We start from the raw sequence: 13,806 nt of genomic DNA, 5'->3' as shown, positions 1-13,806 counted from the left end.
CCTCCACTATCTCCCTATATATTGAAAAACCTTTTTTTATCGAAATAAATAAAGTGTTATTTTTAAATTATAAATAAGGAAAATAACACTTCACCTAGCCTAATTTTGGCTATTTTGGTTTTGCCTACACGTAGTTTAAAAGTTGATATTTTAACCTATTAAGGTTCTATGATATGCTTTCAAAACTCACTTCTAAGCTATTTTTAAAAGATAAACAACCTAAATGTTATTTCAATACCACTACTCTCTCTCTCTCTCTCTTCACAACAATATTCTTAAATATAATCCCTATCAATAAACCATATGCAACGGTACAAACCAAGCAAAATTTTTACACACAAGCACCGCAACTACTCCATAAACCACCCAAAATCAGCACCTACAATTACCTCATCATCAAATCAATACTTAATTCATAAACTTATAAAACCATCATACCACTTCCTCCATTAAACCACAATGCATCGACCCATCACTACCCATAACTAAATTCACTAAACAAATAGATCAATCAACAACCAAGTACACAACTTTAAAACACAAAAAATCAAAGGAAGTTCCCAAAAAAAGGGGTGCAAAATGCAAAAGATCCATTGGACTTTGAGTTAATTTCAAATGGACTTTCAAAGTCTCAGAACTCTTAATATCATGTTATTAACCCTCGAACTAGAAATGACAAAATTAATCCCTTTATCTCACTTTGCATCAATTACAAGTAAGTGATGGAGGGAGAAGAGTGTAACTTTCCTCTCACTAAAACCTTAGAGAGAGAGAGAGAGAGAGAGAGAGCAAAGAGGAAATTAATTTAAGGGAGGAAAACACTTTTACCACGTATTTAAACAATGATGTGTAATAGAAACTAACAAAAAGAATCTCGAGAGGACAAAGTGTTACATGGTTTAAAAAAAAAAAAAAAATCTCAAACCATATGTGGGAAAAGAACCAATGCTTTTATAAATATTTGCTTTAAAAAATGAGTTTTGTATTTGATGGTAAATAATGCTATATTTGTGTCAATTTAATAAGGAAGAATAACAATATTTTATAAATAGTCATACGATAAGATTTGAAATTTAGGGCGTATGTAATATGATAATTACTCTTTATTATTAGATTAAAACATTAATAATTTTCCCCATTTGTACAGGTTAGTTTCAAATCCAAATCTCCTATTTGAGGATAAAGAGCTAACTAGAATGCGGTCAATGCACCTGTAAAATAATCAAACAGAGAATTTACAAGTTATAACCAAAAATGAATTTAACAAAATATTAAATATTGTAACATATATAAAAAAAATGTAGAACCCAACTTAAAATATAATATAACATTAATTTTTATTTACGTTTTAATTATGTTCAAGTTAGGTAGAGCTACAAGTTATAACATTTCACTCAATCACGTTGACTTTTTTCTTAACGTATAATCATTATGTATTTTGTATTATACTCTTTTTTTTTTTTTTTCAAAAATGAAAATCAATATTCTTTTTTATTTTTTACAAGTGCGTTTAGATTCCCACGGTTTGAACACAAAATGTAAAGACGTGTGCATGACATAAGGCTTAGATTTGTCCAAAGCAAAATATGGGCATTCTCGTCATAAAACATGAAGCTTTTTCTCAAATTTTTACAAATAATTATTAGACAAAGAAATAAATAAATATTTTTATAGAAAAAAAAAGTAATTTTATTAATTACAGTAATTTTTAATATCATGAATTTCAATGAGCACTTTTTGTCGTGATGGTCGGTACGAGGCCCATCGACAAGAATTTAATATAAAAGCGAGGAAAGAGGTTAAGGAGTTGGAGTTGGTTTTGGCTAACTGCTAATATTAATTTGGGTCCCACAAACCTTTTGTTTTTTTTCTTGGCGGGTAATTTTGGCGGGTGAGCAAAACGACGAGCTTTGTGTGACTGTGAAGGTCCATCATTCATTCATTCATTCATTCATTCACGAGATACGCACAAAGCTCAATTTGGTGACTAATTAACTTCTCAATACATGTTTATCAAAACTAATAATATGATATGTTATTTTTATTAAATATATATATATATATATATATATGATATGATATAATTAAACTAATATAAATACCATGACTTAAATATAAAACATATGGTACAAATCATGAAGCACCAAACCATGCCGAGCTGTCCAATCAATAGTGATTAGTAGTGAATATGTGCAAAGCAAAGATGGAGGTTATGATAGAATTTCCTTTCCTTGTGTGATCATTGCTTCGTTTTTAAAATTGAGGGAATGTATTCCTAACTCCATCATGCCTATTTGAGAAAAAAAGAAGAAGAAGAAAGAAGATTTTAGTATTAAACCCAATTTGGCCATTTTTGTGTGAAGGAAAATGGTGTTTTCCAAATTAGTTCGGAGAGAAACATTTTAAATTTCTCATATATTTTTATATTAAATATGAATTTTGAAAATCTAACCGTTTGATTGCATGCTCTTATTATATCATTCATAATTGCAAAATTTCAAGAAAATCTAAAATTAATTGCTATGTTATCAATCAAATGTTTAAATTTAAAGTTTTTTTTATATTATCTAAAATTGTATATAAAAAATAAATTTATTGATCGAATAGTAAATAATATATGATTTGAATGAAATATGATATACATGTTAAGAACGTAAGAAACACGTAATTCAACGGTTAGATTTTTAAAATTTACTCTAAATAAAAAGATAAATTAAAAGTTATATGAGAAATTTGAAGGGTTTAGAGAGAAAACTTATTCCTTTTATGAACCTTGGTAAGGTTTTAATTTGTAGAAGTTGGATCACATAGTTAAAAGGTTTTTTTTTTTTTTTTTAATTACTTGTAATTCCTTTATTTTATTTTGCAGCTAATCGGTAGGTGTAGGCCAAGTCTTTTTTTATTTTTTATGCCTATGACCAAAGCCAACCACAACTCATTACTTGAAGTAAAACCATGACTTTCTCCCTCGGATGAATTGCATTTTTTTTTTTTTTTTTTTTTTTGGGTAATAATTTTCTCTCTATGGATACAAATTTATGTGGGCACGCAGATCATTATGCCTAGGGGTACTACTTGATGTTGATGAAGTCCTCCATCACCTTTTTTTTTTTCTCTTTATTCCACACGGGTCAAGTTCAGATGAGCCTAACCGGAGAAAATGTCAAGGTTGGATTTCTATATAAGAACCATGTGAATTTTCTATCCACTTTATATACGACCATACGTGCAGGTATATATCGTGGGTTGTGACATCAGAACATTAACAAAATTATTCTTAAAAAAAAAAGTGTAAAATTATGCTTGTGGTTAAAAGTCTTATAATTTAATAGATGATACTGTACCATTTTATAAAAATTTTAAAATAGTAATAATAAAGAATCGGATGTTGAGTGATTTTGCAATATTTTGTAGACAATAAATTGAGTGAATTTGGGCTCAAATATCTTTTTTTAAAAATAAAAGAATCATATTTTCGCATTTTGGGAAAATCCCATAGGAGCAAATTTTGGCCATTGACTAATTTCCCATGCCAACTTACAAGTTACAACTACCTATTTTGTGTTTTCTTTTTTCCTTTCCTTTTACTAAACAAAAGTATAGAGTTGTCAAGATTGAGAGTGTTTTTCTGGCAGCATGCTTTTGCTTAATCTATTTTTAGTTTGAAAGATTGTATGTGAATAATTTGATTGAATTTGGGCTCAAATTTCTTTTTTAAAAGAAAAAAAAATCATATTTTCACATTAGGGAATAGGGATATTCCAATAGGAGCAAAATTCGGCCATTGACTAATTTCCCATGCCAACTTTTTACAACTACTTTTTTCTTTTCTTTTCTTTTCCTTTTACTAAACAAATGTAGTTTTCAAATTGACAGTGTTTTTCTGGCAGCATGCTTTTGCTTAATCTATTTTTAGTTTGAATTCCTATTTCGTTACCCATTTTTTGGAGTCTAATCCCTTTGTTGACACAAGGTTTCATAGTGGGGGCTATCTAAACCGTGTACGGCTATGTGCATTTAACACGTTACACTCATCTCACCTGTGCTCTCTCTCACACACACACTTCTTGGAATTATTTGCTCACAAAAAAGTCACAACTCCTAGCTAGTCTTTTCCATAGGCTCTAATCGCAGCATTGAGCTTCATTCATTACACGGAAATGAGGGTCAAGATTCAAGAAAGGCAGTAGAAGCATCAATAATTGAACAAGTTTTTTTTAGAATAATACTATTTCATTGTTTTCATTGTCCCTTGTGAAGAGATGTGCATTAATAAGAGTCAAAAAAGCTTTATTCATATAAAAGAAGAGTCAAAAAGCTTCTGGAATGAGAATGGTGTCATTTCCACAAAAAAAATTATTTAGCTATTGCATATGGAGCACAGGGAAAAAAAATGTCGGTACCTTATACTAATTTTTTAAAAAATTGCAAGTAATTGTTTAGCTTAAGTGATGCAATTGCCTTCTAAAAAAAAAAAAAAAAGTGATGCAATTGCTTTCGCATTATAAGTTGCAAAAAATTATTGTTTATATGAGGTAGTAGTAGCATATTAAAAAGTTTGTGGTAATGCCACGTTATCGTTATTCTTGATGTTACTTATATTAGTTTAAAATTAAACATTCCACACACTTACCCAAAAGAAAGAAGAAAAACTTTAACACTCCACGTTTTAAGCAATTGCATAGTGGTGGATCCTTTTACATGGTCTTGCCACACGTATTGACTTTTTGTTAACTCGGATTTGTATTCGAATTTAGATCAGTGTATTTTTAATTCTGCCGAGTCAACATGTGAATAACGAGAGGAAAATTACAAACTAATTATGAACGATATATATCTCACGTGTTTGATTTCAAGATCTTGATGAAATACGAATATATTAGCATTCTACGTGTTTGCATTTACAAATCATTGAAAATTGAACACATCAACTCTTAATATAACATGTGCAACTATGCTGCATGAAACATGTGAGACGCGTAAGTGGTGAGCATGTTATGGCCAAACATATCTAAATCCCATATCTAAATCTTATTCGTGAAACATGTCAATTTAGTTTGGTTCTTTTATAGAAAAATACTTGCTATAGCGAAAATGTAATTATTAAGATATTTTGTTTGATATGCCGATAGTTGGGATTGGAGGAATTTAAACTTTAAATATCTCCATTAGAAATACCAAGAGGTGTTAGTTGAGTGTGGGTTCCTGTTTTGGACAATGCTCAGGCCCAATGGTCTGGGGGATCCTGAGCCTCCAGAGGATGGTGTTGATGGTTAGTGGACTGGGCTTGACTCATCGCGGTTTTGTTGGGCCGTTTTATGAGCCAATCTGTGCACAATACATGAACTCCACAACGCAAATACACACACACACACACACACACACACACACACATATTGGTTGAGTGAATAACTAAGGAATAGCAAATGAACTAAAAGAGTGTGAAAGCTTAGATTTGTGTATAAACACAAAAGCTTGTTTAGACCCCTAATTAAAATTACGGCTAGATTGTTTTTCCTCTTACTTAATCAAAGTGCGGAACAAGAGTAAATGTGCGCAATGAACTGTTACTACTCTAATGCATACACATGAATAATAAACAATAGAAGTAAAGCACAAGAGTAAGGGAAGAGAGATGCAAACACAAGATAACACCAAGATGTGTTATCGAAGAGGAAATCGAAGAACTCGGTGAAAAACCTCTCTGCTGCCCTCCAAGCGGTAATCGATCCACTAGAGAATAAAGTTAGAGTACACGAATAACAAAAGACCCTCCAAGCCTAGTCTAACTAATTTAATTTAGCCCTCCAATCTTTTGCTACCAACGGACTTTTCGGAGTCATGTGTTCTCTAACTTTCCGGATCCCGCAATATGCCCGATTGCATCCGCCAAGCCTCACCGACTTCTTTTGGCAAATGCCTAAAGTTTCCCAAGCTCCAAAACACTTTCTACACTTTGAAAATGTGTGTGTTGTGTTTCGGTACAAATCTCCTAAGGTATGACAATGGGAGAGGGAAAGAGAAAATGCTAAAATGATTTCTCACTAAGGATGAGTAGCTCTCTCTCTCTAAAAGATGGGTGTGTGTGTTGTAGAAAACTTATCTAGGGTTTTTCTTTCTGAATGACCTCTCTTACTTTTGTGGGTAATTAGGGTATATATGGGGTGAAGGGTAAGAAAGTCATACTTAAAATCCCCCAGGCAGAGAGTTTCGTGGGTATCTCATGGGTTAGCCCTTCTCACGAGACATTTGCGAAACTAACATGCTAGCATGACTCTTCAACTTCCAGCATGTGCTTCTCACGTGGCTCTTTCGTGGGTAGGCTTCTCGCGAGACACTCGCGAAATCCACTTGTTCATTCAATACATGCTCGATTATTCACCAACTTAATACTAAACCCAATACAATAAAATCTCACAAAATACAAGGAAATAAATTAAAACAATTACAACACTTTTTGTCATGGAATAAAGTCAACATAAAACATAGTTGTAAATCACAACTTTACAAAGTGCAATTAAAAAAAAGTCAGGGATCCTCAAAAATAGAGTGAGATTATGATTCATTATATCAAGTATTTGAATACATTGGGTCCTACTTTGCTGGGATATATCACAAGGCTCAATAAAATTCAAAAATCACAGACTTAGATAACTCCCTTTGGACTTCCAAGACTTGTGAAGTTTGAATCCCTTTAAATCCAAGTGTATCCTTAAGTATTTGCCTTAGGATCCCTTATAGTACCCCCTTCTTCACTCTATTTTGTGCTTACATCTCTCTTTCTAGTATCTTTTCTAGTATGTTGAGTGCTTATTTCGGAATGCCCTTCTTGGCTAGTGCTTTGCCCCTTTTATAGTGCTACTTGGATGCTCATTGTGAGAGTGCCTTTTTCTTTAGCACACAGGACCAAGGATCCTGGGCCAAATAGTTGTATTTTGGTGGACTGGGCTTGGTTCACCGTAGCTAAATGGGCTGTTTAAGAACCAAGTGGTGCACAAGGCAAGCTTCCTACAATACACATAAACTAGTAAAAGAGAATATTTGTATTGAATAACAATGAAAACATGCAAAAGGAATGCAAAGTAATTAGGAAATACACAAATAATTGTTAGGGATCCTCAAATTAATAAGAAATACTTCATTAGTTTTTCTTAATTGTGGATTACAAATGTGCTCACTAAGACGTGATACAAGGTTCAAATAAGCTCAAAAATTACAGACTTTGATGGCTATCCAAGCCTCTAAGATTTGCAAAGTTTGAATCCTTTTGAATCTAAGTATGTGCTATAGTGGCTGTTTTTGGGATACCGGGAGACGTTCCTTTGTTTTTCTTAAATTTTACAGAGTTCTAATGGCTCTGTTATGATATTCTTCCTACTAAAAATCCCCCTTCTCAACATGGGTTTTCTCTTCCTTTTATAGTGTGTTTTCTAGGGCTTCGAGGTACTAGTGATTTCTCTCTTTTGTCCTTCAGAGCTCGTGCTGTGACAATTGCCCAAGGGCTAGTCTCTTCCCTTTTTTCTCATAATTTCCTCCTTTTGGTGCGACTAAGCTGAAAGTCTCTAGTTGGCTTTCCATTCCAAGATCCCCTCAGGCTGCTGATCTCAGCTATTTGGTTTTCTTCACCTTTTTAGCTTTTTGGCTGCCCTCCATCCTTGTCATTATTCCCAAATAGTTGGAATCTTTTACTGCTGGGTTGAAAGTTCCCTTTCAGTCGCTTCTACTTATGGTTTTCTCATTCTTGGTTCCTTGTGGTACAGCTCCTTTGTTCATGAATGTTTGCTTTATACTTTCTGATTCTTCGCTACACCACTGGGTACTTAAGAAGGATATATCTGTTCTTCATTTCTTGTATTTCGTGGTACCTTTCTTGAGCTGTCTCAATCCCACATTAGCTGTGCTGCACGTCCCGAGGATCCCGGGCCTCTGGTAGCCTCTGGGTATCCCGGCCCAGTTCTTTCACTGGATTTTGCTAGATTTTTTAATGGCCTTTTTGCTGGAAATATGAACATAAATAGGGCCTTAATGTTGATTCTTCTTGCTGCTTGAATTGGGCCTTCTTTACTTCTCATGGAATGGGCTTTCTTGTGAAATTTTGGCCTTCAACACTTCTTAACACCAACCATCATTCTCTTTTGTGTGCTAGGTACCAGAACCAATGTCATATCTGAAAGCTTTGGTGGCTGGTCCATTACCCTTTTTATACTTTGTTGAGGTCCGAAAAATTATAGTAAAAATAAGCCCAGAAAGAATAAGTTAAGCCCAGCCCGGAAGGAAAATTCAAACTAAGCCCAAAGTAATTATACAGGAGACCCATGAGGGAATAAAAGAAAGGCCCAGAGGATCCCGAAGCCCAGAAAAGAGAAGCATCCAAAGAAAAAAAGAGAGAGAAGACCACGGCAAAGTATAAAGGATCCTCAGGAACCATCAATAGGCGCGGATCCCTTTCAGGCACAAAGAAAAAAGGAAGACTGGGACAGCTCGATGAAAAAGACAGAAAAAAGGAAAACAAGAAAACGAAAGAAGAAAAGAGCGCGAGCGACCTCTCATGGCACAGACAGAAGAGGCCTCGGGGAACCAAGACAGGGAAGAAGAATGATAACAAACGATTTAAAAAAAGGCAGAACAGGATTCTGCCCAAATAGGAAAGATAGAAGATGCCAGAAGTGAGGATGCCGAGAAGGGCATACCTCAGCACTCCCAAAGAAGATGGCCAACCAGAAGCTTTCAAAAGAATCAGAACTGAGAGAAGGAAAGAATGAGAAGAAACGGAAAAGGGACTTACCGAGACAACAGGGACAAGACGTACTCTGTTCGCAAAAGAACAAAACAGGGGAACCAATGGTTCCCCGGGAAGCCCAGAAAACTCCATTATAAAAGGAGGAGATGGGTTGCGAAGAAGAGGCAGCGAAAAAAAAAGTGAGAAAGAAAGAAGAAATTCTCTAGAAAAAGAACTATCAGAGAAAATCAAGAGTGAAGAGAAAATATTAAGGGAAAACAAAATATTGCTTCCCGGTATCCTGTAAAAGCCACTATTGCACATACTCGGATTCAACGAGAATCAGACTTTGCAAGTTTTGAAGGCTGAAATAGTCATTCAAGACTGCAATTTTTGAGCTTGATTGAACCTTGTAGCACGTCCTAGTGAGCTTTCTGTAATCAAACAGACAACGTATTAATGAAACTTTGCTTCATATTTCCCAGGATCCCCACAGCACTAATTTTTATCGCTTAGTTAATCCTGTTTCTTTCCTCCAAAATTTACCTTGTTAATTTTTGGCATTCTACGATATCCTTGTTTGTTATCTTGTTTGTATTTTCAGGAGTATTCTCTGTATTTCACTTGATTCTTAAACAGCTCGTTAGCTGCGGTGAGTCAAGGCTCGGTCCACCAAATCCTCCTTTTCATCTAGGCCTAGGATCCTTGGTGAAAGTTCAAAAACGTGTACAAAAACACTTTTGAACGTTTAGACCCCCAAAAACCAATTTAATCAACACACGCAATATGTTAAACAATAGTGTGCGGAAACTTAACATATGCTATAACATGGTATTGACTAAACAACTATCTAAGCCACAACAAAATAAACCACAGCAGATAATGTAAAGGCAGAGATAGAGAGGAAGGAAGATGCAAACACAGCGATAACACCAGATATGTTATCGAAGAGGAAACCGAAGACCTCGGCGAAAAACCTCTCCGCCGCCCTCCAAGCGGTAATCAATCCACTAGAAAATACAGTTGGGATACAAGGACAGCAATAGACCCTCCAAGCCTAATCTACCCAATGCACCTAAGCCCTCCAAGCTTCTTGCTCCAACGAGGTTGCGCCGAACCTTTTTCTTTTCTAGCTTTCCGGATTCCGCTACTACACCGTAGCATCAACCAATGAATATTGGCTCCTTCCTAACTGCTTCCCAGAACTCCAAACGACTGTCTCACAGAGATGATAATGGTGAGAACCAGGTTTGGTATAAAGGCCTCTCAAGGATTTGACAATGGAGAGGAAGAGAGTGAGGGATTTTGATGAGACTCTAAGGTAGAGATTGTGGGTAAAACAATCTGGTTTTTCTTTAGGGTTTCTCTCTCAAAATTCTCTCTGGAAGCTCTCTTTCAATCGTGGGTTAAAAGGGTATTTATACTGAAGAGGAGTGGAATGCGAAACGTCAGGTTTTTCCAAAACAGGGGTGGCTCGCGGCTTGACCTCGCGGCTTGACTAAGTCGCGAGTTCCAGTCGCGAGTTAACCGTATGGCCAGTTGTCCTGTTTTGTCCTGTAGTGCTCCAGCTAGCATGACTGTTCATCTTCCAGCATGCTTGGCACGTGTGCAGATTCTGGCGGGTTGAAGCCGCGAGTCCAGTCGCGAGTCCCAGCCGCGACTCTCTGTTTTCTTGCACACTCTTGAGCAATCTTCACACTATCTCACTCACTACCCTTACAACAATCCCACCTAAATACAGGGTTACTAAATGCTGAATTACAAGCAAATTTGGCACGGAATAAAGCCAATTAGATGGTTGAATAAATTCAACCTTACACTTGGGCCTAAGTGTCACGAAAAAGGGACTCTCACATTTTGGCGACTCCGCTGGGGACTGGGCAAAGAAGAAGGAAGAAGCAATCCCTTCACAGAGAATGCCTCCAAGACAAAGAAACAGCAAAGGAACTAATGTGCCACCTACGGCCTCTGAGCCCGTAGGAGAAAATGAGGTAGCTTCCAGGCAAGGAGGTGGGATACCCTTGGTAGAACAGGAGGTTGTGTCAGAACAAAGACACGCAAGGCAGGAACCAGACCTCATGGCCAGGATGACAGCAATGTTAAAGGATCTAGAGCAAAAGGTTCGCCTTTTCAAAGAAGGCAGGACACAGGAAATTAGAGACAATGTTCCCCCTACTGGGCACCAAGATGGGACGCAGCCAGAAGGAGGGTCAGCAGTGGGAGGAAGAGCCAACCCTCAGTACTTGACACTAGCAGATGTCAATGCCCTCCTGGAGCAAGAAAGGGAAAAACACTCAGGGATCCCCAAGCAATTCTCTCGGGATCCCCCGTTCCCTCCAGAACTTCTTGGCAAACCATACCCTAAGGGGTACGAACCCCCAAAGTTCCATCCTTTCGATGGGAGGAACGGGAGTGCTGTGGAACATGTGAGTAGGTTTGTCCACACTATGGGCCCCTATGCAGGAGACAGAGAATTATGTCTGAGGGAATTCGCCAAATCCTTAGTGGATAGGGCATACACTTGGTACACCACGCTGAGACCCGGGTCCATCAAAACCTGGGATGAGATGATGGAGAAATTCTGCGCCAAATATTACCCTGGTGAAGACAAAATCACTTTCCAGAATCTGCAAATGGTGAGGCAGAGACCTGGAGAAGATCCTGTTCAATTCATCAAAAGATTTGAAGATGTGTCCCTAGACTGCTATGGGGACCATGAAGAAAAGGAGCTCGTGGAAACCTGTATAGCCAACATGCTTTTTGATTATAGGCTCAACCTTGAAAACCTATGTATCACACAGTTTGCTGACCTGTTACAGAGAACCAGAAAGACGGCGCAAACCATGAGGACAAAAAGGCTACCCGCATCCCAAGCTATGACAGCATCAGTAGGAGAGAAAAGGAAGAGACCAGACGGGAAGGTGTTCGAGGAACCACTAGTGATCCCATGTACAGCTGAGGAATTAAGCCATGTCCTAGACAAATGGATCGGAGATGGAGTTGTTAGGCCATTCACTGTGTCCAGGCCACCAACTGAAGAAGAAAGGAAGAACCCTTTATTTTGCAGAATCCATAATTATGTCAAGCACTCCACCAAGGATTACTGGACCCTTTGCAGACTCTTCCACAAAAAGTTGAGAGAAGGAACCCTGGAGCTCACCCAGAAGGAGCTGGAAGTACAGAGGAACCCCTTGCCTAACCACAAAGGAAAAGGGGTGGTAGCAGTAGTAATACATGGGAACCCGGCAGAAGCAGGAGAATCTGAAGGATCCTTCCACCTGAGTACAGTCAGGACCCTCCAGAAGAATCCTAAGTTCAGGTCACTATTCAATCAATTAGGATTCGGACCAGAAGCAAGAAGGGTGGCCACAGAGTCTCTCATGAGCATAGCAGCAGATTCAGGGATGGAATGCTTTACAGCTGAGTCACATGCTAGTCGAGCTTTCCTGGAGACAACCAATGCAATAACTTTCACTGATGAAGACATGGAGATTGAGCACCCAGACCACCGTAGACCCCTTTATCTAATGGCCACCATAAACGGCGTTCAAGTCAGAAGAGCACTGGTGGATACAGGGGCATCACTCAATCTCATAGCCTTGAGTACCCTGGAAGCTGTTGGCTTAGTTGACAGAAGGATCCTGGGGGCTCCCATGGAAATAACAGGATTTGGAGGATCGGTGGAATCAACAGAAGGATACGTGCAGCTAGCCTTAAGGGTAGGGCCAATAGTAGCTTTGACAAGGTTTCATGTGATTAATGCAAAAGTTTCTTATCACGTGTTGCTGGGACGCCCGTGGCTTCATAAACATCGCCTTATTTCATCCACGTTCCATCAATGCATTAAAAGGAGGCTGAATGGAAGGCCCATAAGGATCCCTGCCAACCATAATCCTTTCAGCCAGGGAGAAGTGAACTTTGCAGAAACAATGTTTTATGATGAGTTGGAGCCAGATGATGAGAACCCCGCCCCAGGGACCCTAGGGGCACCTATCCTAGAAGAAGAAGAAGGAGGGAGGGGCACCCGTGACCTGAGGAACCTTCTAGAAAGAAAAAGACAAAAGAGGAAGCCCAACTCTTTAGGATCCCGAGAATGTGTGGTGGTGCGGGAACCTGGGGGAAGACTGATCTATCGTTTGTGAAGGTGCGCGGGACCCGAATGCATTGTGCAGGAAGGTCCCGGACCACCAAGATGCATGATGGCCCAAGAAGTAATCCCAGAAGAACCAGTTAAGGAGGCCCAGATTCAGCCTGAGGAAGAATTAAAAGAAATAGATTTGGGGACAGAACCAGGATCCCGAAAGCCTGTCTTCATTAGCAGTCAATTGGTGGCTCAAGAAAGAGAACAACTGGTAACCTTGCTTCAAAAATACAGAGATGTGTTTGCATGGACCTATGATGAGATGTCTGGTCTAGACCCAGGATTGGTAGTCCATTCTCTTAATGTGGACCCAGGAATGAGGCCAGTAGTCCAACCAGCTAGGGTCTTCCACACTGAGGTAGAAGCTCAAATAGTTCAAGAGGTCAAGAAATTGCTAACAGCTGGTTTTATCAAACCCATCCAACACCCAAAATGGCTCTCCAACATTGTACCTATGAAGAAGAAAAATGGTCAGATCCGTTGCTGTGTAGACTTTCGTAACTTGAACAAGGCATGTCCTAAAGATGAATTCCCCTTGCCCAATATCGACCTCCTTGTAGATTCAGCTGCAGGAAACTCAATGTTCTCATTTATGGATGGGTACAGTGGATACAACCAAATCCGCATGGCAGCCAAAGATGTAGAGACGACGGCATTCAGAACTCCGATTGGGAACTTTTACTACACTGTAATGTCCTTTGGCCTCAAAAATGCGGGGGCTACATATCAACGGACCATGACAGCCATTTTCCATGACATGATGCATGAGGAGATGGAAGATTATGTAGATGATATTGTGGTCAAGTCAAAAACCAGAACAGGACATTTCCAAGTACTTGAGCAAGTCTTTGAAAGATGCAGGAGGTACAAGTTACGTATGAACCCCATGAAGTGCGCCTTTGGAATGTCTGCTGGAAAGTTCCTTGGGTTCCTAGTACATCACAAA

Source organism: Quercus robur, chromosome 3 (genome assembly GCF_932294415.1).
Source record: "Quercus robur chromosome 3, dhQueRobu3.1, whole genome shotgun sequence".
Lineage (NCBI taxonomy): Eukaryota > Viridiplantae > Streptophyta > Magnoliopsida > Fagales > Fagaceae > Quercus > Quercus robur.
This window is presented reverse-complemented; position numbering follows the sequence as displayed.